The sequence below is a fragment of the Chrysemys picta genome, chromosome 3, assembly GCF_011386835.1.
Source record: "Chrysemys picta bellii isolate R12L10 chromosome 3, ASM1138683v2, whole genome shotgun sequence".
NCBI lineage: Eukaryota > Metazoa > Chordata > Testudines > Emydidae > Chrysemys > Chrysemys picta.
In genome coordinates, this window is record NC_088793.1 from 187805359 (window position 1) to 187831501 (window position 26143).

At 40.0% G+C, this 26143-nt stretch overlaps 1 long non-coding RNA gene across 1 annotated transcript in view; it reads right to left on the minus strand.

The window, feature by feature from the left end:
- Positions 1-817: 817 nt before the first annotated feature.
- LOC135982540 (uncharacterized) overlaps positions 818-26143 on the minus strand; it is a 97126-nt gene continuing 71800 nt past the window's right edge. Inside the window, exons 2-3 of the long non-coding RNA XR_010599942.1 lie at positions 4693-4830; positions 818-3014 (exon numbers count right to left, since the gene is read on the minus strand). This is a non-coding gene — a long non-coding RNA (uncharacterized LOC135982540). The remainder of the gene's footprint in view (positions 3015-4692; positions 4831-26143) is intronic.

A 26143-nucleotide genomic window follows, 5' to 3' on the forward strand; every position in this document is an offset into this window, starting at 1 on the left:
TGTGATCACAAGACCTTACCTATACCTATGGAGATAGAGATCTCATAGAGCTGGAAGGGACCCTGAAAGGTCATCAAGTCCAGCCCCCTGCCTTCACTAGCAGGACCAAGTACTGATTTTGCCCCAAATCCCTAAATGGCCCCCTCAAGGATTGAAGTCACAACCCTGGGTTTAGCAGGCCAATGCTCAAACCACTGAGTTATCCCTCCAAAACCAAATCCAACCCCAAACTTGGTCCATCTCTTTGTAGCAGAAGGCTTTTCAGAATCTGATGTAAATGAAAACGTTTTCCTAATTTAAAAGTCTAGTGTCCAGAACTTTGCCAGACCAGATAATTACCTGTGGAAAGATCTGAGGAGTGCGTGCTCATTACAGTTTCCTTCTGAACAAGTGCTGAAATCTGCTTTATAAAAGAAAATATTTGAAATGGTGTGTGTGTGTGTGTGTGTGTGTGTGTGTGTGTGTGTGTGTGTGTGTGTGTGTGTGTGTGTGTGAAAATTGCAGTTTCTCAAGAGTCACCTAAAAATAAATACACAAACATTTGAGTGTGGTATTCAGTTAATTTTTTTTTTTAACTCCAGATGGAATTACCCTGAGAAGCTAATACTGTGCCTCTGTAATGCTGGTTGAAGTAAGGTGGCCACTAGACCTGATGAGTTTGCTCTGCCAAGAAACAGCACAAGCTTTCAAGTGAAGAAACAAGGTGTTATCTGATCCATCTGTTTTGGGGCCTCTTAGCCAGGTATGTGCGTGCATGCTCAAAATGGAGATGGCTCTGAAATGACCTGTCTTAGCAATAGTGGAAAGAAAGTTCAGCTCAAAGAGAGGTTTTTTTATTAGAGGAAGGAAGGGTACACTCTGCTTTTTAAAGGAGTTGCCCTACTGCTGACAGGATCCCATTATGACCCACCATTGTTCCTTTTTCCCCTGCAATGCCTTGGGGAATTCTGCTGAATTGCTTTTTATGCCTGTATTGGTTCTGTAATGGTGCCTTACTACAGCCATATACTGGGATCCTGCAGTGTCACAGGAAACTCCTCCAGGTAACAGGAGACTAGTGCTGGCTACTATTATAGCTGCTGCTACTGCAGCCCAGTGGCTGAAGCAGAAGAGGCTTTGCCACTTTCAGCTTGCCCATACTTCTCAGGTGGCTTCTTTCCTAGTAGTTGGGGGCACCCCATTAGCTCATGGTAGACCCCATGTTGCATTTCTGTGGTCCAGACACCCCTGCCAGAGTACTGTGAAAGGTTTGTGGTGCAGCAGAGGTCTGTCATGCGGCCCCTTACTACCTCTTTTTAAGACGTGTACTGGCTTTAGCTGTAGTGGTGATAATGAAACCATCCCTTCTATTTTCCTCTCTTTTTCTTGTCACTTCTACATTTCGTTCGTGGATGGATGTAGCCTGAAAGGGATCTCCAGAAGGACTATTCCCTTCTACCACATGAATGTCTTTAGCCAGAGTGTAGTCTCTCAATGGGCATATATTGGCCACAGCCCCTTCCAACCCCAATTTGGTGATCAACTAATCTGTCTGCATGAGAACAAAAATTTACCCTTTAACAGAGAACCTATCAGATATATAGTTGATGTCCATAGTCACAGCGCAAGAGGAGGTAGTGCTCTTGTAAACTAAAGCTGGAGCACTGGAGGAGTGTTTGCTGCCCACAACCTCAAATCTTTAATGTGATTATCTAGTGTATACCCTTAATCCTGTGCACTTTCTCATTGACTTCCCACGCTCTGATTTTCTGGAGTCAATGGGAGTCTGCACTGAAATAAGGATCCATGCTAGCATATCCTGTTGCAGGATTGGTGACTAAAAAGAGAGTTTTGATAATAACATTAAATGTAGTTAATTCACTAGGATTCTGGCAGATGGATGTTGTGGGAAGTGAAATGCCATTCAGAGGGGTTACACAATGCACAAAATGAAATTCAGAATGCTGAAAATCAGAACATTCTTGCATTTAGCTTCAAATTCTTAATCTGTATCATTTGCATCCAATCTCTAAATTTAAAGGCAGATAATTTTCAATTAAAATGATTTCATTTAGGGAAAGTGTTTGTCTGAGTGGAAGTGTTTTCATTAAAGGAAGTGTGCAAAATTTCACAATATCCAATGTTTTCACAGCTAAATTACCATTTTGATGAAACATTCAAATTCAGGGATATGAAAATAACTTTTGAAAAATTGTGGAAAATGTTATGAAACTTTTTTTTTAATGTTACTGTTACACAACCTTTATTATGGGGTCATGAAAAAATGTTTGCTGGTGTCAGAACGTCTGAAAAACAAATAAACCCCAAATCAAAATGAAAAAAACAACAACCAGAAGGGAGATAGAAAGTTCATTAACTTCAAGCAACTATTTGGAAGACCCACCAATACTGGAATAAATATAAAAATCTCATGTCAACTAACAGCATTTCTTATTTACACAGTATCTGTTTATTTTTGATTTTCCAATTGTTGCCTGTTAAGCAAACTTCAGTTCAGCTGGTTTATATGACAGAGTTAGAGCAACTGAGATGTTGCAGAGTCCTGAAAAAAATAATTCGAAAGGGCCAAGAGAAACAAACAAAATGTGTTTGTGATAATGCCTAACCTTAGAGATATTGTATGTAAAGCTGGAGGAATCATATATTGAATCTATGATAAGTATGGTGATAACTATTAGAACTGTGCTGAACTACTGTGAAACAATTCAGGTAGTCAGCAAACAGCTCTAATTACTAGTCTGGGAAAATTATGTGTAATTTACTGCCCACCATGGGCTTCTACCTAAAAATAAGCTCTTTTTTCTTTTTTTAAGGACTTGCATGTTAATGCAGAATACCTGATGCAATTATGTGCAGAAAAGACATTCAGATGTACTTCCATAAATGCACTTCTGCTTCTCAATTACTGCTTCAGTATCTTCAGAGAGCCTTTGGTAGAAATATTCTTCATTTAATCCAAAATGGGGAATAACCACTAGACCACATGTAGGACCTGTTATCCCAAATGCCTTGATCTGTGGGTAGCACAATAAAAATGAGAAAATAAAATACTGTGAGGCTTCCACTGATAATTACAGAGCCACATTGCAAGTGAAAATAGAACAGCCTCTTAAGTGAATAGAATGGCCTGAAAACTCTTTACATATCAATGTTAATTAACTAAGAAACTTTGAAACTCCACCTCTAAACAGGAAGATAAAAGCTCCATAAAATAGTTTCACTATAATTAATTCAGGTTTTTTTTAAATAGCAATGAATTCAGTTTGTTTAAGTCAAGACATTAATCTTTTTGACATGGAAGACATAAACCAAATGTTTAAATGAAATGACAGCCTCAGGTTAACATTCGCCAACTGAACTACAGTACAACCTCCCCACACAATGCACATTTTCAGATCATTGAAGAAGACCCCTGCTGGTTCTCAAGGAAAACTAACTTGCAGAAGCAAAATAAATACTGGCATTGTGGCACAACAGCTGAAACATGCAAGCACAGATGTGTAGTATTGTCGGCTTTTAAAATCAGATAAGGAGTGTTCAGACATAATCACTTTAGTGTCTGGGCCGCATTGCATGCTACAGAGCTACCCAAGTATGGCCCTACAGACACATGCAGTGTGTGTTCTGTCTAAACAGCAACAAGCTGATGGGATTTCATAACATTATTGTTATGTCTAGATAGGCCAATGTTTGTGTAATTTAGCTGTGACTTTGAAATAGCTTTAGAACTTGGGACACAAATGGAGCTTTATGATTAGTTGTCAGTAATGTCATATATTCTGTATGTCAATAATTCCCAGTAAATGCACAGGTCTAAGTGTCTTCCTTCAAACATATGCCTTGTAATACTACCTGAGGGGTGCTATAATTACTCTGAAGTGAACTGCCTGTCATATCTTGTTGCTTATACACTAAACAGTTGCATTCATAAGGATTAACAGTCTTCGGGAATGCTGTGCTGCAAGAGGCAGTGCGCCAAATAAAACAGACTACAAGTGCACGCATGTTGTTATGCAAGATCAGTTGTTCGAGTAAATCTAGCAGTTTCCTCGTGTCTGTCATTGAGGTTGCCCATCATAATAGTAGGTCTGCGACAGGGCTACTCCATCACTGTCCTATTAAAATGTATGTACCCACACCTTTAAAAAGACATGGCCTTGGGCATGCATTGAAGGGTGGCACACAAGGGGTTATTAACATCTGGTTTCAGACAAGACACTTCTAAAAGTGCAAAGAATGTGTATTTAACCTTATAGAAATATGGCTCACTGATTCTGTGGTAGTCCTGTTAAGACATATAAGGTATTTCAGCCAGGGACAATTTAAGTTACACACACCACATGATTGTAAGTAAAGAAATGTTGTTTTTTGGGGCGGGGGAGGTCTGAATATTTTTTTAGGTCTAATTTATAGCCGAGCAGCTTCATTTTAGTTACTTCATAAGAATATTTTAAACCAAGCCGGCATAATATTAAAATAACTTAAAATATATGTAAAATGTATGAGAGCATGTCAGGTGTAATGCTTGATAAAGTAAGTTTAATGCTTCAGAATTTATTTTTCTTCAGGCAGGGAAAGCTGAATTCTGCAATTCTATGTTGCAGTATAATTTTATAAATTCTTTTTCATTACACCATTCTTTTATTAATGACATCCAGCCCAAGTTAAGTAAAAGAGATAAGTGGAAAGTACCTAGCATGTTGGAAGCCAGGAGTGCATACTTGCATGTGTGATAACGGGAATTTTTCTGTGTGAAAGAAATCCATCTGCAGCAAACTTTGTATGTGTGTCTCTTCAGTGTGGTCTTTCTAGTGGAAATGCTGCAACATTCTGTGAACAAATAAAAGGTTTTGTAGCTGACAGGAACTGTACATCACTTTGAACACTCATCATTTACTGTGGGTGTGTCATGTTGTTACATTATGTGACACTCCATATTATCGTGACAGGACTAAATGACAAAGTCCCATCTCTCTACTGAAAATTCAGAGCATCTTATTTCCATTTTCTGCCTGCTGATATTCCAGGTGAACTAATTCAGTGGATCAGCAATGGGAAATATGTGCATACTTCTCAATGGCACTGTATTAAAGATACAGCACATCAGTGATATTAGATCTGAATTTACCTCCATCAAACAGAAACCTAGCATTATCTCATTCTTCTGTTACACAGAGTGATATCAGAAATGTTGAATTTTGAAATAATTATAGAAGAAAATTGTCCTTGGTAATAGTCACTTTCCATCACTATTATTCCTTCACTTTGAGGATTGCAAAAGCCTTTATAAACATTAAATAATTTAGCTTTATAATGCTCCTATGAGGGGCAATGGAAAGCTAGTATCCCCCTTTACTGATGAGGCAGTGAGAGATGGAATGATTTGCCCAAGGTCACATACCAAGTCTGCAAAGAGGTGGGAATAACTCCGTTCTGTGCCTTAACCACAAGATTGCCAGTCCTACCTAAAAAAAACCCTGCATTCCATCCAATTTCAAACTTCTCCGTTGTTTACTTCCCTACATTTTAAGACTTTACCAGGGTTTTGAGTTATTAATATCGATGAAGATTTGTGTCAGACTGATTACAGCCAGTTTGCAAATATTTTCATTCATGGCACACCAAATGTCCTATCTTTACTGAACAGAGCATTTCTGAACAACCATGCCATTCTGAAATAAAGTTGGAAATGAGGAAGTGTCTGATTTGATATTCATGACTTCTTCAGCCTCTTTTTCTGTGTTGTCCCTGAAAGAGGAAGATAATGCAATGGTTTTGTTAACCTTTACTATAATAACCCTTTTTGCTCCTGCTAGTTGATTGGATTGACTATTACCACACAATTCTTAGATGGCATTCCAACAACATTCTCAGTGTGCTCTGCTTAGTTATCATGTCCATGAAATTCAAATCTGGCCAATTAACTTGTGTATACCTGCTGCCTCTCCTATTACCATGTAATTACTCTAAAAAGATATCAAACAGAAGGATAGCTTCATATTCGGGTGTCAATTTAATGTCACTTGTGCATACTTTTGTACTCTGTCTCTTTTTCTATATATATTTTCCAGGAGTCTAACGTATAAAGTCTGTGTCTTCTGATACAATACCTGTCTCATATGCGTCCCTCCAAAATCACTCTGAATCAATAAATTACCCACCCTCCTTGTACAGTATTTGTAGAGGTTCAAAGACAGGACCATTACTGTTAAGGTTGAATTGTCAGGAGTCGGATGAGAATATGCATGTTGAAGCACTATATAAAGATATATTCAGATGTTCTGAGGAATTCCTTGTGATATTAACAAGTCTATAAACTGAACCTTTTGTGGAATTCGGGTTGAAATTTCCAAAGTCTTTCATTCACAATTTTTCACATACATTTGCACATGCTTATGGTATGAACACAATACCCAAGGCCTAGTCCAAAGCCTATCCAAAGTCAATGAAAAGACAGCATTGTGTCTAGCCCCTACTGAGAGGCACATGTTATCAGTCTGACACCTAACTTGCCATAAAGATACACAAATTCCACACACATTGTTTATTTGTAAAGCACACATCTAGCCCTTTAGGCGCTCTTTTAAAAATGAAAAACAGGACAATTCAATAATTCAAAACACTATACCTGAACATTTTTGCCCAAAACTTCTTATAATTGCACCAAAAAGACATCCCCAACTCCAATATTGCCCATCCAAGCATGCCCTAGCCCCTTATTCAACACCCTCAACCCAAAATGCATTATTCTTAGGTGCTCAGCTACTACAGTGATACATAGACATCAGATTATTGCACATTCTAAAACCTCAACAATCCAGCCCCTACAATATTCATGCTCAGGTACTGAATTAAACAACAATCTGTCCATTTCAAGTGCTCACAGTTCCTGGGAATGAACTCTATGTAAGTGTGGAATAGCTGCATGGCTATTCAGGTGCTCTCCTGGGTCAAGGTAAAATCAAATCCCTATTTTTTAATAAACTTGTAATCATCACCATATGTTTGGACTATTTGGAATTTTCATGACAACAATATAGAGAGGGAAAGAGAGGGAGAGTGTGTTTTTTCCATATGATACTGCCTGTTCATTAATGTTGCAAGATGATACAATTTTCCAAAAATGTCTCAGCATGCATGAGTTGTATTACATTAGGAAAATGGTATATTCTAGTAAAGCACTGGATAGTATTAAATACACTGAGCATGATGCAAATTTAACTTAAATGATAAGCCATGTTCTAGCATAAATATCAAATGATTTACTTCTTCTGATTGGTGTTTGTGTTCTGAATAAGATTAGACAATAGGTATGGATGCAGGTATTGTATTGTATTGTATTGTATTGTATTGTAATAGTGCTTAATAGCGCCAGTCATGCTTAGAACCCAACTGTGCTAGGTGCTGTACAAACACAGAACAAAAAGATGGCTCTTGCCCAAAAGCAACGATACAGTAATGGTCAGCATACAATAAGTAGAAACCATTTTGACATGAGTGCTCTTAAGTAAGCAACTTAAATTAGATGAACGGTTGTACTTACTGGGTGCAATATCAATTAATCGTGATTCCTAATATAAACTGGGTTGGGGCAGAGAGGGAATGAGGGTTGAGCTGGGGTTATGGGTTTCTTTTCTTTTTCCTTTATTGTGGAGGAAGTTTGAGTTGGGATTAAATGAGGGGCAAAGTGATGGTTAACTGAAAAGAAAGTAAAAAATAAACAACAGGTCTATCATTATTTATATCCTTCTTTTATATAGGCTGGTTCTTTATATACGGTACTTCGTACTCCCTTGCGATTTTATCATATGTGGATATGTTATAATATTAAATTCTAAACTATTAGCAAAATCTCACCATTTTCTGTCCTTAACTAATTAACCTTGTGCATTTTTTACCTGTATCTTTACCTGGTTTAAAGAGTAAACAAGTATTTTAAAACAATTAAAACCGAAGAGAGTCTAGCTTTCACTATATTGTACCAAGAGTTATCTTTTTAAAATGTCTTTTTATTTGCAGGGATTGTTTTAGGTCTTTGTGACATGATTGACACTGAGCTGAGAAGGAGGACATGCACACTTCAGTCTGAGAATGTGTGACAGGAGAAACGCAAAGAAGACAGCATGCAGGAAGAAGAGGATAAAGCTGTGGACAGGAGTAATATGAAGAAATACTGACATTCCTTCAAACCTAGTATCATATTGTTCCTTCTAAATTATCCTACTTTCTTTTATATCTTGCTCTTTTGGCATTAACTCCGCTTTGACATTTTTCTGGTCATTCCACAATACCTCTTCTGTGTATGGAGAGCACTGACAAAGGTAACCTCTGAAACATCAAATAAAGACAATCTAACTCAGGAGTGGCCAAGAAGGAGCCAGAATTTACCAGTGTACATTGCCAAAGAGCCACAGTAATACATCAGCAGCCCCCCATCAGCACCCCAACCCACTCCCAGCGTCTCCCACCCACCAGCAGCCTCTCTGATCAGTGCCTCCCGCTTCCTCCCTGCACTTCCTGATCAGCTGTTTCGTGGCATGCAGGAGGCTCTGGGGGAGGGGGGAGGAGTGAGGGCACTGCAGACTCAGGGGAGGGGGTGGGAAGGGGTGGAGTGGGGCAGGTCCTGTGGCAGAGCCAGGGGTTGAGCAGTGAGTATCCCCCGGCATATTGGAAAATCGGTGCCTGTAGCTCCAGCCCTGGAGTCGGTGCCTATACAAGGAGCCGCATATTAACTTCTGAAGAACCGCATGTGGCCACCCCTGATCTAACTAATCTGCCCTTGAACAATACATAGCCATTAAACCCAAGTTCAGGGTACTTAATCCAAAATACATAAACCTCCTTCTGAAGAAGTGCTTGTGCTGTTTAATACTTCAGCCAGTTTAAAATATGTTTCTTTGCTTAACATTATTAATAACAATACTAAAAATGATTGCTGAGGGCTCCCTAGCCCAGAACATGGTCACTTGGAATGACCAGGTGGGCCTCAGTCAGGTAAAGTAACATCTGCCTTAAACTTTTGTCCAGACATATGCTGTACCTTTTTAATGGTTCTGATTTATTTTGTAGTACCTCTGCATATTCTATCAAAGGATAGAAGCAGGAATGCTTGATATAACAGTGAGAAGGCTGTTCTCACTTACACCTGGCTGCTATAGTCATAAGAGGGAATTCCAGCAACTGGGGATAGCCAGATCCTGTGGTGACTGCACACGACCTAGGCATTCCTGTATGTACACAGATGGAATCCTCAGATGCCCAGTTAAGCCTCTTAAGCCACTATGAGCCAGGAGGGTATGGCATAGTGCTGCCACACTGGGCTTCCCTTTGCACCACTAGAGCCATGTGAAGCACAGAGTGACCCAGAATCTGTCCAGAAGCCCCGAGTTTAATGCCTCAGTCCTGTACTTAGCTTGTTACTTTGTTCTTGGTCATTGAAAAGAGGAAGGTGGTGTGCTTTTTTGGAGCAAGAAGAATAGAGGGGTAGACAGACAGCTGGGCAGTTCAAACCAGCCACATAAGCAGCAGGCACAGAACAAAACAGTGTGTTCGACAGGGCGGAAGCTTTGAGCTGTGAGACCCTCTCTCCATGGCTTGGTGTTTGTAGAAGGAGATAGCAATCTATACAGCAGCCCAAGACGCTCTTGAAAATAAGCATGTCTGAAATTTAATAACACCATTTTTAGAAAACAAAACTCCACTTTTCCTAATATTGAGTAAGAAAAAGAAGGCAGAGAGCTATGGGGCAACAGCCAGCACACAATTCATTACCACTGCAAAAACACACAGCTAAACAATCATGTATTTATTTTTCTGTATGTGTAGTTGGTGGGGGAGAATGTAAATTCTCTGGCACTATGATGGAGCCTGAAGAAAGCCTGTGCTCCCCAACCCTCACAGTACAGATGTGAAAACACCCCACAAATTCCAATAAAATGAAAAATAGAAATAAATTCTTTAACTATCTGGAGTAGGATCTGAATGGCTTTCTGAATCGGTAAGTGCTTATCATATGTCTTCGTTATTTCTACACTCTGTAATGCTGGCTCTCTGAAAGTCAGAGACAAAGTAAGATAGATACTACAAGTAGCAGAGAGACTGCACTGAGAAACCAAGTATCTGTGGTACATCCAGATTTATGGTAGATGATGGCAGTAAAGTGAAAGCAAAACTACTTGTAGTGTTTGCAATGTTGCCCATTACTGTGTTTGCCCTTTTTTCTTGGTTAGCTAAAGCTGAAAAAAAAAAAAGGAAAAGTGTTGCTTATACATAGTGTTAAGAGACACTTTTTGACGGCAAGGTCAATCAGACTAGTTTACCTAGTTGAGGTATTTATGGAAAAATAACTCAATGTCTTTAAGGAACGGTTAGCTACATTTATGAGAAAGGTGTGTGTTGAATCCTTCCTGCTTCATAGAAGTCTTGGCCAAGATGACCCAGGAGGCCCCTTCTGAGTCTATCGACTGTGGTTTCATGATTGATGCTTTCTTTTACTGTATTTTCAAACTAGAAAGCACTGTTATAACCTTTAATGTGATACACAATGTAACTTCAATGCAATATCTTACAGTCAATGGCTATCCAGCAGCAGAAGATTCTTGTGCCCTAGGAAGAAAACTAGGAAAAATAGCAATGCAGTTTTCCTGCAAAGACACAACATTTAAGGTATTTCCTGCTATTGGGCATAGATTGTGCATCCGTTATTCATGCTGGCAGATGCTTAACCCACATGAGTAGCCCGACTCAGGTCAATGGCACCAGTGTGAATAAAGGTTGCCCAATCTGGCCCTTCATTAGGTATTTCCAGAAGAGCTTACAATTTAGTAGGTAGTTTCCAGGGACAACTCCCCCACCCTCAAGAGCTCATATTCTAAAGATGGATCATCCGCTTCTTTTTGGCTTTGAGAGGAAAGGTGGCCCAGTGGTTAGGGTACTAGGCTAAGAATTGGGAGATCTGGGTTCAAGTCCCTGCTTTTGTATCAGACTTTCTGTGTAACCTTGTGACCACTTAGTTTTTTTATGTCTCAGTTCCCCATCTGCAAAACAGGGACAATAGCAGATATTATGGAAATGGGGGACAAATATGTACCCAAAGCTGAACTGGCCACCTGAGGATTCTACCTGTGTACAAGAACGCCCTGTGGTGCAGCATATGTAGTATCGCCTTTGCTTTCTCTTACCCTGATGCAGAAGCACTACCAGCATCTGCAGCTATCACAATGGGCCAAATGGAGTGGCGATCAGCTGATGCAATGCAGAGCAGCCTGAAGGCAGTAATGAGGAGCTGCAGATGGAAGCGACGCATCTACACATCCACTGATATGGGGCGCGGGGGCGGGGGATGAAATTGCCACCCACTATATTCTTGAGCAATTCTTTGACTAACAAAGGGTTTGTACAGTGTAAGGGTGTAAAAAACATAAGGGTGAAAAGAGGACAAGGATGGATGTTTTGTCATTGAAACTTCCATGAATGGAGACTTTGTACCATTCTGATATCACTCAAGAAGGTCTCACAACTGATCAGCAGATAAAACAAAATCCCAAGCAAATAAACAAACACATACTCCAGTATATGACACTTCCAGAGCACTTTGCTGAGAGTGAGGGAATTGTTGGGCAGCATGTTGTTAGAGGACCCTTATATTAACTATGTTAAGGACTCTGAGGAATAGATCCTTGGCAACATTTTCTCCTACTTGAATCAAAGATACCTCCTCAAAGCCAGCTATTCTCCCACAGGGAGTGGCTGCCGAAGAGCACTGAAGATAGATCCTCCTGAGGATAAAGGTCTGGCAAGTCAGAGAGGATTAGTGAAGTACCTGCACATGTGTCATGAGGGGACAGGAAGAAAAGTGTGTGGGGAACAACTTACAAAAAAGGTTTTAAAAAACCACTTATGAAGGTGAGTTATTGCAGCCAGAGTGGGAGACTGGGATCAGATGTTTTAATGTCCTTCTTGCCTAATTCATGACATGGATTTAAAAATGACTTCTTCAGCCTCTTTTTTAAAGAGGCTGTCTAGTTTCTAAAAATCTTAATTAAACTCTGAGGCTCCAATCATGAAGTCTGGTCTGCAGGATCCAAGGGACACAGAGACCAAGATTATGGTGCTTTTCAGAGTGAATCACCACAATCACCATCTTGGAGACGAGGGCCGCCCAGAGGATTCAGGTGGTCTGGGGTCTTCGGCGGTGGGGGTCCTTTCGCTCCGGCTCTTCAGTGCCACCCGAAGACCCGGAGCGGAAGAAGCTCCGGGTCTTCGGCAGCGGGTCCTTTACTCGATCCGGGTGTGTTCGGTGACACTGAAGAACCTGCTGCTGAAGACCAGCCAAAAACTCTTGTGGGGGCCCCTGAAAACTCTCGTGGGGGCCCCTGCGGGCCCAGGGCTTGGGGCAAATTGCCCCACTTGCCCCCCCTCTGGGCGGCCCTGTTGGAGTCTCCGTGTTGGGAGGAGAAACCACAACAACCACTAGCTCTTTCTTTCTTTCTTTCTTTCTTTCTTTCTTTCTTTCTTTCTTTCTTTCTTTCTTTCTAGCATGACAGGCCAGATTTTTAAACACGCTATTTCCCTGTCTCGCAATTTTGTGGAAATAGTCGGGCATCTCCATATCTCATTGTGCCTTATTTTGTTAACATTTTTCCTATTTCACCCCACTTCTGTCCCCCCTCCCCATTGAAATTTTGTCAAAATTTTTACATTTGAAAACTTTCAACCAGCTCTAATCATGATATTGTTGCTGCTTCTCTTTATCCCTTTCTTTATCCCTGTGTCACTATCTGGAGTAAGATGCTGACTTGAAAGGCTGCTTTCACCAAAGCTGATTTTGCATCAAGTGGAGGTTTAAAGCCAATATGGCTAGTGATCTCTGTTATCATACAGAGCAATTTGTTGTGTGAAGATTTAGTGTCCTTGTATATAGTATATAGAATTCCTGGTTGACAAGCAGCTCTCCAGTCTCATGTATTCAGCAGCTGGATTCTACCTGAAAATCAGGGTCAGTACAAGGATGGAGTTTTTCTTGGGCTGATCCTTCCAAATGTCTGAGAAGGCTGAACTGTTTGAAAGTAAAATATTCTTGTTGCATTAAGGTGTTGAGTTTATGTCAGAATCATAAAAAAATGATGCCAACTAAATCTTCTAACTTTCTCACCTGAGGTCTTGGTTATTTAATATAAGAACACAGATCTGAAGAACTAGGTTCAGCCTTGCTTCTCCTGTACTGTAAGTCAGACAATTAACTGCTTTAATGCCCCTGTCTCCCTGGAATTTTCCTGTCAAAAGTTTTGTACTTTGTTCAAATTCTGTATGAATGTTCTACTTTAGCTTTTAGAAGCTATAGACACTTTAAGTCTCTGCTGGGCAATGCAGGGTGCTGGTGGATGATATCTCAGATAAACTTCAGATAAAGGAATGAGGAAGCTGTGTGGGAAAGTGGTATTTCCCCACCAAGTAGCTATCTGCAGTCCTTCTCCATCTTCTCAGTAGCAGCCCAGCTCTGTGCAGCCAGAATGGGCATGGCCAGGGGAGAGTGAAGAAATTGGAGAACAGCCTCTCAGAATGGCAGGCTCTGTCAGGGCAGTGTAATTTATGATTCATGGTTAGGCTGTGCATCAGGTGTAGACCCAGCCATTGAGAGCACAGCACTTGTGCAAGCACTGAAGTTCTGGAAGTTTCTCAGCTACTGTGCTGATGAAGACTATGTAAGCACTAGACCAGGGGTAGGCAACCTATGGCACGTGAGCTGATTTTCAGTGGCACTCACACTGCCTGGTCCTGGCCACCAGTCCGGGGGGCTCTGCATTTTAATTTAATTTTAAATGAAGCTTCTTAAACATTTTAAAAACCTTATTTACTTTACATGCAACAGTAGTTTAGTTATATATTATAGACTTATAGAAAGAGACCTTCTAAAAATGTTAAAATGTATTACTGGCACGCGAAACCTTAAATTAGATTGAATAAATGAAGACTCGGCACACCACTTCTGAAAAATTGCCCATCCCTGCACTAGACTAAACTACACTACAATACTGCCACGACCAACTGGTAGGTGGCTGTGAGTGGATGTTCCCAATGGCCATTCAACTGCCAACACAATATTGCAATTTCCTGTAGAACTCCACATAATCAATGTGAGAAATTATGTCCATGTCCCCTAGTCTCTCATAATACCTATTGGTCCTGAGGCGACAATGTAGTGACCAACAGCTCTTTCAATGCTGCATAAGGTTGGAGAAGTATGCTTGTTTTCTCTGTTATTTACATGGGAAGGGGGAGTGTTTGTCCCTAAGAGAACTGTTTTAAACTGTCTTCTAGCTGTAAGGATACAGTAATGTGATACATTGTTACTCAAAACAAGGGGATGCTGTATATACAAATGTAATTGTTTTTTCTGTCTGTTTTATACAGTGTCAAAACCGCCCAAGTGCCTCCAGAACGTGATTTTGTGTATCTGCAACAATGACAATGCATGTAAAAGTTGAGTCTCATCCATTTGTTGGTCTGGCTGCCAGATAGCAGCACAAGCATGTGGCTGGGAAAAAGATCCTGTTAATATTCATCTGATAAGAGAGTGGGAAAATTAGGTAATATTCTTTTAGGACAGTTAAACCATATGTGGCTAAAACTGAAGGAAGATTGATAAACAATGAGAGAGGACATACTTCTCCCCATATCCCCCACACACATTCACACACAACCTATGGCAGTTTTGGCAGCTTCTGATTTTCATAAAGTGTTATCTGCTGAAAAATAATTTCTACAACTGAGATACCCCTCTGACTCCTGGACCTTTCCTCTCTGCAGCTTCATTGTCAAGGCATTCAGATACCATAGAGATGAGTGTTTTATAAGAATGTAGATAGACTCACAGTCCATGGATTTATTGGCAGACAACCACTTTAAACAGGAAAAGTGTGTGTGTGTGTGGGGGGGTAGATATGCCTTGTTAAAGACACCTAAGTAAAAAAGATAAAAACTCATGGATGTGCTTGAAATTCCAGCATCCTTGGCTCTTTGGAAGAGGGATGGATAGCCATAAACTAGATTGGAGCTTCTTTGGGGCAAGAGAATGTGTTTCCTAGTTTTCAGTCAATGGGTACATTGCTTGAAATAATAGTAAGCATCATGTGTAAATAATAACAATAATAATAGCACCCACCCTGACAACAGACTTTTTCCAGACCAGTTTGATGCTACCCTAAAACCACAACATAGAGTGAAAATAATAATACTATGCACTTACATAGCTACTTATAATGATCTCAAAGCACTTTACAAGCATTAATTAATCTACCCAACCAAAACGTTATTCAGCAGGCAGTATCATTGTGTCCATTTTATTGATGGGGAACAGACATCTTAAAGTTATATACAGTTAGCCAGGCACAATGCCTAACCTTAGGCTTTAGACCAATGAGTGAAGGGAGATAAGGGGACTCGCTTTGATCCTGAGGACTGTGTCCCAATCTCAGGATTTTTGGTGGTACTGTAACAGAATGTCACAGTGTACCACTGCCTGAGGTTTTGCAACAGGAAGGGTGATGCTGAATAGAAAAGAAGAGCAGTAGCAAAATGAATCCTATCTGGGCAGAATGCAAAGATGATTCTTGTTGAATGTTTGCACCCCTTCATTACTCAAATTCACCTGAGGCAAGAGAGAATGTTGTTTTCCTGATTTTAAACAAATCATGGAGGGTCCAATGCTTAGCAGTGCTGAGCACCTTCAACACCCACTGGGGAGCACATGGTACTTTGCAAGCTCAATCCTTTGACATTAATTGTTTTTTATCATCCCCTTCCCCCACCAAAATTCTAGAAAGGATTCTATTGGGGGGGAGGGTTGTAATTCAGAGGCAGAGCAGAAACTACTCCCCAGGAGTTTAGGCTATCTGTCCCCTGCTGTAACTGATAAACGATCCTTGTTAAGAGTAAACAAAACTGGGGGATGCAGAATAGAAGTATGCTCATACATCTGCCATCCTAGTCATTCTGCAGGCATACTTTTACTGTTCTTCGATGGACTCTATGTTTGTTTGAAGAAACAATTAGTTTCAGAAAAAAGAAGAATAAGAACTTTAAGGATAATCAGAATCCTGACTACATACTTTACCATAGGCAATGGAGAATAAGCTTCTGTACTATTTATTTTTAACACTCCAGATATGTAATTTAATGTGGGTCTAATGACAGTCTTGAACATACAGCTTTAATTGAAATTGTTCAAGCTCTGCTCTGTGACAAGAGCTCACAAGCTACCAGCAGGGCTGTCCATTTTCCCTGCTTCTGCAAGGAAGAGAAAAGGAGGAAAAAAGAAAAAAAAACCTCTTGAACTTATGTTGCTATTGATGTGTAATATACAATAAAAAAACAGTTAAATTTCAATTACCCACAGGTAATTATAATTTTATTGTTTGACTGTAGTAGGGGGATTTTTATAATTCCCAAGACTAATAATTTTCTATAATTTTACAGGTTGTCAAATAAACTATTAAAGATTATCTTTGAAAAGGATTCTGCAATTGTAAGGACATATCATACTGTTCATGTACATTATTAGTAATTAGAGATCCCTGGATAGTGAAATATTTGCACTGTATGCTAGCTGCTGGATACCATATTTTCTCACAGCCTCCTGTAATCTTGAACCAACGCTTTCAAACTTCTCATCCAATGCAACCATTGTAGCTGAATCACATCCAAACTTTTATTAATATTCACGGAGTCTCATTAAGCAATTCTGATGTGTTCGATAAGTTCCATCTGTGTTTCTAGATGTAAAAGGGTAACAGCAAAGGGAAACAATTCCACCCCAACTCAGTGGAAACAGGCCCCAAAGGACTGATTGTGATCACAGCTGGGGGCGGGGGGGCAAAGCTCACTGTGAAAGGTGGAGAGAGGGTAAAAGGGGGAGCTACTGAGACTTGGTGGGGAATGACCTGTGCCCTTTCCTCATGGCAACTGGTGGCCTGTGTTCCCCACACCTCGTCCTTGGCAGCTGGTGCCCAGGGCACCTATACCCCCTTGCCCCTCACACCCTGCTCAGGTGCTGGTGCCTTATCCCCCGCCCCAACCTGGTCACTTTCACATGTGTGCTGAATCCTGCCCCCCTCCCAGACCATGTGTCTTTGCCAGATGTGTCCTACCTGCTCTTCAGCATCCGGCACAATCTTGTGCATCTTGGTGACTGCTCCCAGCCCCTCTTCCGGGTCCCACTCTCGCCGCTGTGAGATATTATGGGGACAAAAAACAATGGGGAGGGGGGGCTGGAAACATAATCAGCCCCCTAATATTTCCATTGAGGTGGCATTAGCCACTCCTGTCCCTCCATTTCTGCCACCCTTGGCTCACAGTCCACACCAGTGGACTAACACCAATGGAATCATTGGCCCAAACACAGATGGTTAGTGGATATGGTTCATTCTGAGCATAGATGGATACGTTATTTTACCAATAACCCACCTCAAAATATTAGGAAAATTCTAATATTCATGGATACAAATTGCAAATATAGTCGGACTATCTTAAAATCTGCATTTGCTCTGAGTGAAAACCCTTCAGCAGGCAGAATGGTTGGTATCAGAACAGCAGTTTCTCCAGCTGGAGTTACTGCATTGGTGCCCTTCATGCATGGGGAGTTCCTGCAGAAGGGGGGGGGGAGTTATTATTATTTGTGGTTCATATTGCCAGGGGTAGATTGCAGCTCAGGGTTACAGTCAGTCCTGGCAGCAGAGTAGCAGCAAAAGTGACTTGAATTGCTGAACACAGTATCCAGCCAGCCAGAATTCAGAAATTCTGGGATTTCCCTGGCACCGTCACCTGGAAGTTTGTGTCTGAAGTGACAAGGAGAGGTCATTCTGTGCAACATTGTGACATTCATAACTAAACCTCCAGATAATTTTACCTTCTGCTCTACTGCCCCCATTACCCAGTGATATTGCAGACATCTAGCGAGTGGACAGCAAATGTTCCAGTTTCTCTCCTCCGTGTAGAAAAATCAAATAACCAGCAATTACCAGGTGAGAATACCCTGCCTCAGTAGGTATATTGTCTTGCAAGTGTTGGTATTTAGCCTGACTCCTTCAGGGCTATATTGGAGTACTAGGACAGGGTGGTAGGACGAGGAGGAGAATCCACTACATCATATACGCTCTACAAATAGGGACTGTCTCAGAGGGCAGTAAAAGTGAAATATTGCTCAAGGGACTAAAGAGTTCCTGAGATTGTTGGTATATTGCCCGAGGAGCCATCAAAGGCACTATTTTTACCTGATGACAATTTTTTTTACAGCTACTGCCCCTGGAGACAGTCATTATTTGTTTTATTAGCCTCTTAGGTTGTTATGTGCTGAAGCCCCTATGCTGAGAGGAACTTCAATGCAGAAAGATTTCTTTATGTGCTGAAATCTCTCTGAGCAGAGGGATTTCAGTGCCTGAAGATTTTGATGCAGAAAATGTTATGGGTCTGATTTTTCGTGGTGCATCCACCCTGCTTCCATTTGGCCATGTGCCCTTTTGCACATCTGTATAAGTGCACGCGCGCGCACACACACACACACACTTATCAATCTTGACATCAACATGTTATATGCGGTAATTAGGATACAGACCAGAGGCCAGCTCCTGGGGCATGCCAGAGCTGCACTCTGTGCAACTCAGAAGGGTGTGTTTACAAAGATGCTTTTAAGCCACCTTTATGTCCTGCTCCCCTCCTCCAAGGGGCTATTCTAGCAGCTGGACCTTGCCAGAGTGCTGTGGCACTCAGGCCATGCTTCATACACCAAGAGAGGGGTTGGCATAAATCTCCCAGCTGGGGATTTCCTTTACACAAGGGAGATGTGGAGCGGTTGGATTGAGTTGCTTTTAAGGCTGTACTGAGCGATTGGAGCAGCACAGAGCAGCTGTAGAGCAGGGAAGGATGAGAGCTATGGAACTATTGCTCTCTACTTCCTCTAAGGAAGACAACAGCCCAACTTTTAATTGATCAGCTTTCTTATCAAAATCCGAGAGTACAATATAGATATACGTCAAATGGATACATTTTATTGTGTGTCTGTCTTGCTGTCCTATAAATAGATGTATACCATATAATGTGTGTTGGGGCGGGAAGTGTGTGAGGTGAATGCCATATCATAAATGGCACATCTCTAAGATGAATTTCATTTTTTTTGCCGTCTATGACTACCTCCCTGCAATCTCCATTGAGCTGCACCTCGCATTCCAGCAATTTGGCATTTAGAACAAACACACACACACACACACACACACACACACACACACACACACACAGCATTAGATATCCTTGAAGACACATTGATACTATTTTTGTTGGATAACATATGATACCACTACACAATCTTTCTCTCTCTCTCTCTTTCTCTCTAATTTTTCTAGCTATGTCATTCTTCCCCCTCAACACACTTCCTGTCACAAGTGGAACCTCAGAGACAGCACTGGTGAAACATTCTCACAATTGGCTATTGACGCAATTCAAAAAAATAGAATTAACTGATAAAATTAAAGCCCTGCTTTCCCCATGTCTGTCATATGAATACAAATATTGTCAGTCCCCGTTATTATTAATTAATATAATTATTAATATTCCTAATCCCTGCACACTTTGTTGAAAAGTTACCCTTAGCTCAGGAATATAATTGTTAAACCAAGGAAATGGTAAGTAGCAGCTAAGCAAGTCTAACGTATTAATAGTAAATGGCAGTTTATCCAAGGATTAGACTTTTACCAATACATAATCACCTCTTCGTTTGTTCATCCGCATAATATATCTTCCACCTATTCCAATTCCTGCCTATTTATCTTTGCAGTATATGGTTTTCAATAATTTTAAAAGAAGATAGTAAATAAATATTCTTAGCTGTTGCCTGCTTTACTTCAAGATAAGTCATTGTGATAAGAGTTATGTGCCCTAACCTGAAGGCAATGTCAGGATCAATTATCTCACACTGGAAGACCTAATGAAAGATACTTTTGTGATCAGAATAATATGTGTAACATCATAAAGCCTTTGTTTTAATGTCGAGGAAAGCAAATCCACTTTCTCTAGATTACCTAACACATTGTCTCTCCGTTCTGAATGTCATAGATTATTCTAATAATAAATAGAATCAATTGCTGTGATGTGGCCATTTGAGCAGGTTTTCCTAGTGTAACATAACTTGCAATCCCTAGTGGAAATGGAAGTGGGCTGGAGATATTTTCTAGCATCCTTTGTCATCTTATCTGCTTTCTCAATGGGTTGGCAATTCACTTTTTACACGAAGTTGCCTGCTTCATGGAAATATACATTAGTAGAATGTAAGGTAGCTATATAGAAAAAAATAGAATAAGCAAAAAGTTCTTCACTTTAAGGAGGTTTTGTTGTTTGAAGGCTCAGATGATAATACCATAATATCATTTTATCAACTTTATTTTATGTTACTATGTATTATTACCAATTTGTGTTGGTTATCTTAGGAGAACTGTTAATATTGGGCACATGCTATTTGTTATAAAAGAAGCAACATGAAAATCTGTTCACTACGGATATGTACCTTTACCTGCTACTGTCTAATTTGACAAAGTACCACATTAAATAACCAATATAATATATAAAGTCTAGGACCTTCTTTTTTGGTTTTTATGGCTACCTTCTGTGATAAGGAGTCACTGTCTAGTTTCTAATGATAACAGACCCTAACTCATTGAAGTGGATGAAATGACCCACCACCATTCACTGCTGGGTAGAATGCAAATACTCACCTGAAGGTTTGAGGGTTTGGGTTCAAAAGTTTCCAAGTTCCAGGTTGTAGTGTCATTCCAAGTTTAAATCTCTGCATGCTTGGCCAAGTTCAGGATTAAAGCACATTGTATGTGCACAGAGCTTCTTTTGGTGTTCATTCCCTTTTTCTTGTGTATAACTATACCACATGACAATGAACCCTGTCAAGTGCAGGAATTTTGCCAGATTAAAACCCACCTACCACTAAATCCAGGCAACAAGTAATCCCCTGCCAAAGGGCCTAGCAGTGAAGTCTTTATTCCGTATTGTAAGTGCATCAAAACCCTTGTGGTGAATTATCATCAACTCTGGCAATACTGAAATATCATCCATAGTGGGATGTGCATATTGCCATCATGCAGAAAACAAAACTAATGTCACAGTGGTGAGAAACATTGGTACAAGTTCCTCATTTCATGGGAACATGATCAAAGGGGACTAAAAACACTGGCACAGTCTGTCCAACCATAGAATCAGCCTAGTGAGACAATCCCTTCACCCACTTGCATCTTTTCACCAATTCTTTGTCATGTAAAGGAAGGGCAATTTGGGGAAAGGCTGGGGAGGGGGAGAGAGAGACAGGAAATCTTTAATCTACTCTCTCTTCTCTGTCTCTTCAAATATATGGTGCTTGTCAGCTTTCATTAAACATGAGCAATACAAAAACTTAATGATATACCCTCCAGTTAAAAGGCCAACAGAAACAAAGCTCAGACCATTTTCCAGTGTGAGCAAGGATAATCACAAATAATAATTACTACATGAATACAGGTCCATAAAACATCGTGAAAGGATCTCTGTGGCTATAAATTTAGAAAGAAAACAAAGTAAAATTTATATTAGGAAAAATCAAATGTATTCAACCATTCAGTACAGGTCTCTGTAGTATCTATGGGTGAAATCCTGTCCCCATTGAAGTGTTTGGGAGTTTTGTCATTGACTTCAGTTGGGACAATGTTTTCCTTACATGTATTCAGCTATTGGATGTATTTATTCAATAGCTGATTATAGTCCACTGTATAAGCCATGAGAAAAAGGAAACGTACCCACATGTTGAACCCTCAGCTACAGTTGGTCAGCAAAATGTTATTTCTACATACATTTTGGAGTTTTTCCTAAAAACTCAAAAGCTGAAAGATTTGTATCTGGACACAGAAAGATTTCTGCCAAAGACCAAGAGATTTTGGCTGAAAACCTTTGGGTTTTGGCTGAAATATTTTGATGAAAAAACAATTTTTTCTGTGAAAAGCTGACATTTTTACCAAAAGATTCATTTAGTCAGAAACTCAATTTTCCACTAAAAACTGTTTCAGCAGAAAATTTTCAACTGGCTCTACCCTTAACCTTCTGTCTTACTGTCCTCAGCTGAGTTTGGGACCCCATTGTGCTAGATACTGTGCTAGCCCAGATTAAGAAACAATCTCTGCCCCAGTATCTTACATTCTAAGCCCTGGTCTACACTACGGAGGGAGGATCGATCTCAGTTATGCAACTTCAGCTACGTGAATAACATAGCTGAAGTTGAAGTACTTAGATCGACTTACCATGGTGTCTTCACCACGGTGAGTCGACTGCTGCCGCTCCCCCGTCAACTCTGCCTGTGCCTCTCGCGGCGCTGGAGTACAGGTATCGATGGGAGAGCACTCGGGGGTTGATTTATCACATCTAGACTACCTTTGTTAAACACAATAGTGAAAATGGTGGGCTTTAGCCAAAGTCTTTATGGACTGTTTCACTATGGCACAATAGTCATCTTTTATGTACATGTTACACTGTCGCCTAATTGATCCTGCCAGTCTTTATTGGGTTAGTGCAGGTCCAGTGAACTCCAGGCCAGCCAGCTGCTAGCTCTTCTGTCCATCTCTGTCACTAATACCTGCGTCCACTGGCCCAACAGAAGTTACAAATAACTGTAGATCGAAAAAATAATAAATAACAATTGGAAGCCCTTTTGAAATATCAGGCCATAAAGGTACTTTTCAAAAACATGAAAGGATAATCCTTGTTGTCCAGTCAGCACTCCCTGTCTTCCTAAAACAAGTTCTAATGTTGAAAGCTCAATATGAGCTATTTTGGAGAACAAGAGCAGTTGCCGCTTGGGCCTGCATTCTCATTGCACTAATGGTATCTAATCCATTGCTTTATGAAGTGCTTGGGATACCCCCAGGATGGAAGGGGCTCAGTGAAATCATACTCTTTTTCATTCCTTTCTTAATAGCTACGAATTCTCATTAAGTGAGTCTAAAGTTATCTGGTGCGGCAAATCTGTATCTACTGATAATGTGAATGCAAAGGCAGACAGGTCCTTACTCCCATTAGGGGATTCTTTTTATCTTCCCGAGGATTAATGCAATCAAAAGCAAATCTCGGGGAAAAAAGTAGAGAAGCACAAATCAACAGCAGGAATCACCCACAATCTTGGCCCATCTACATAAGCTTGATGGGAAGATGTTCTCAACACCTGCTGCAGGAGTGATGAGGCACCCCTCGGATACAGGTTTAAGTAACTCGGTGTTTCTTGCAATAATTGTAGTAATATCAATGTATACTTGGAAGAGGACCAGGAACAAGGGGAATAATGTTTGACAGCAGATATAATATAAGATCCACTATGTGCCTTTATTCCAAAATCTACTGCTAGTTTGTAATCAGTCCTGCTTTTGCTGCTCATTTCACCCATATGTACAATGAACCACATTCCATCACCTCAATCAGATTTCCAGTGCACCAGATACACACCATCTGATATTCTGTTCTAACAGTCACAAAATCAGTGGTCTGATATTGCAAGTGCACAGTACCCACCTTTTCACTAAACTTAGTAGGAACTTCAGGTGCTCAGCCCCTCTGAAAATCCAACCCAGAGGTCTCTTTTTGTCCCTTGTGGCTTTGTACACTGATTGTTCTTTTCATAGTTCCATTTGTTAGTCTGCTTAAAGAAAAATACATGAGCCTCTGACCATTGTTACGCTTGTAATTCAATCTGAGGGTCCTGATAATATGTCTAAATGGCTCGAGTGTCACTCTCTCAATTTGCTATGTTTATCAGGACCCCTCAATAGAATTATAGCTTAGTAATGGCTACACGCCCATGTGTTATCCTCTCTGTAATGATAAATAATAATAATAATCTACTCCAGCTTTCATGGTGACACTAACATTTGAATAGGCCCCCTAGCTATTCTTATTGTATACAGTTCTTATATCAAAGTGCTTTCTCCCCCTCATTCATCTTAAGAGCAAAACCCTGCTTCTCACTCAGACACACTGTAATCTTTCCATTTCTATTACAATACTTCATTAATTTGGACTATCCCATTGCTTCAAAGCTTTGAAGAAGAACAGAAATGAAGAACACTTGAATTTGCTGTAACCTTTGCTAGGGAGGTGCTGTTTCTCTAACTATTTTAGATATTTCTCTCCATCTAGTGCACCATCATGTTTCAGTTCCCAAGAGCTGTAGATATTTATTCAGTATCCTCCTACCTCCACCATCATAAATATCTCTCTCGTAACAAATAGCTCACTCTGAACATTACTTGTCACTGAAAAGGATCTTCAAGAAGCACATGCTTTGCAATATGGGGCATCCCCTGCTCTGTTGCAGGCACTTTATAGAGTTTTACTGAATCAGTCTCATTCAATTTAGAGGATAAATATATGTCATCTTAATAGTTTTACCACTTCTTATTGCAAATGTCTGACTGCTTATGCTGCATACTTAGAAACTCACTGTTCCATTGCCTCTTCAAATGAGTACTACTACTTAAACATAGCAAAAGATGTGTGCCTTTCAAAAGATTTAAGGATTTCAGCTGTCAATAGTGGCTTAACAGTCTGCTGCTAAAATCTCAGATACTAACAGTGATGGGTGCTGTATAAAGAACAAAAATAGATCAGAATAACCCATTCAAAGCTTAAAATAGATGCAGATCCAATAATTTATAAAAATCAAAATGTAATGCATAATATTAACTTACATCTTATCTCTTCATGTCATAACACATCATGTTATGTTATTTCCTGTCATATAATGTGTAACATGATGTAATGCAAGTCACACTTCAGAAAATATTACAAAGTGAGAAATGATCCTTGTTAGCAATTTGGAATGTCAGTATCTGATCCAAATGTATTGTGGCTTGAGATGATGGGAAGGGATCAACCTGGAAACAGTGTCAGGCAAATTCTTCTTATTTCCATCTGATTGTCCAGCAGATGCCCATTTGTCAGTTTCAAGCCCCATTAGAATTTTTTTATGCACAATTCCTTTTTAGTGCAAAAGAAACAGCATTTTCACGGCAAGCAAATTAGTGAAAACAGGCCCTTAGAAGTACATAATAAATGCATATTAGTGAGACAGAAAATTGGAAAATGGCCACCTGCCAGCAGCCAAATAAATTTTAGAGCCAGCGCATTTTCTGTCATTATACCTTATCGCAAGAATTGCAAATATGTATTAAAAGTATTAAAATAATGAGTGTTAAATGTTTTCGCCAGTCGTGGAAATGCTCATTGCCACATAGAAGAGAAGATATTGTGATACAATGTTTATTAAAATAACTTGATTTTAGTAGGCTGCCATCTACAATAAATGGACTGATGCAGTTAACACAAGAGCTATTGTGGATATGGGAGATTTGTTAATAACACTAGGTAAAAGCATTTTATTCTGAGCTGTATTCAGTTATGAAGCATACACAAACTTTCATTAACTTCCTTAGCACCAATTATTTTTTAACTTTGATTTCTTTTAAAGCCATGCCTCTATGTTTTGTTATCCAGTTTGTTTGCTTGCTTTTTAAGGCATCATTAAGATCAAATTAGGTTTAGCTTTAATTTACATACTAGTAAGCTCCAGAATACATGCGTCCATGCTGATGACAGGTTCTGCTCGATAACAGTCCAAAGCATAGTGGACCAATGCATGTTAATTTTCATCATCTGAGTCAGATGCCACCAGCAAAAAGTTGATTTTTTTTATGGTGGTTTGGGTTCTGTAGTTTCCACATCAGAGTGTTGCTCTTTTAAGACATTTGAAAACATTCTCCACAACTCATCCTTCTCAGATTTTGGAAGGCAATTCAGATTCTTAAACCTTGGGTCGAGTGCTGTATCTATCCTTAGAAATCTCACATTGGTACCTTCTTTGTGTTTTGTCAAATCTGCAGTGAAAGTGTTCTTAAAATGATCATGTGCTGGGTCATCATCCAAGACTGCTATAACATGAAATATATGGCAGAATGCGGGTAAAACAGAACAGGAGACATACAATTCTCCCCCAAGGAGTTCAGTCACAAATTTAATTAACACATTATTTTTTTAACAAGCATCATCAGCATGGAAGCATGTCCTCTGGTGGCCA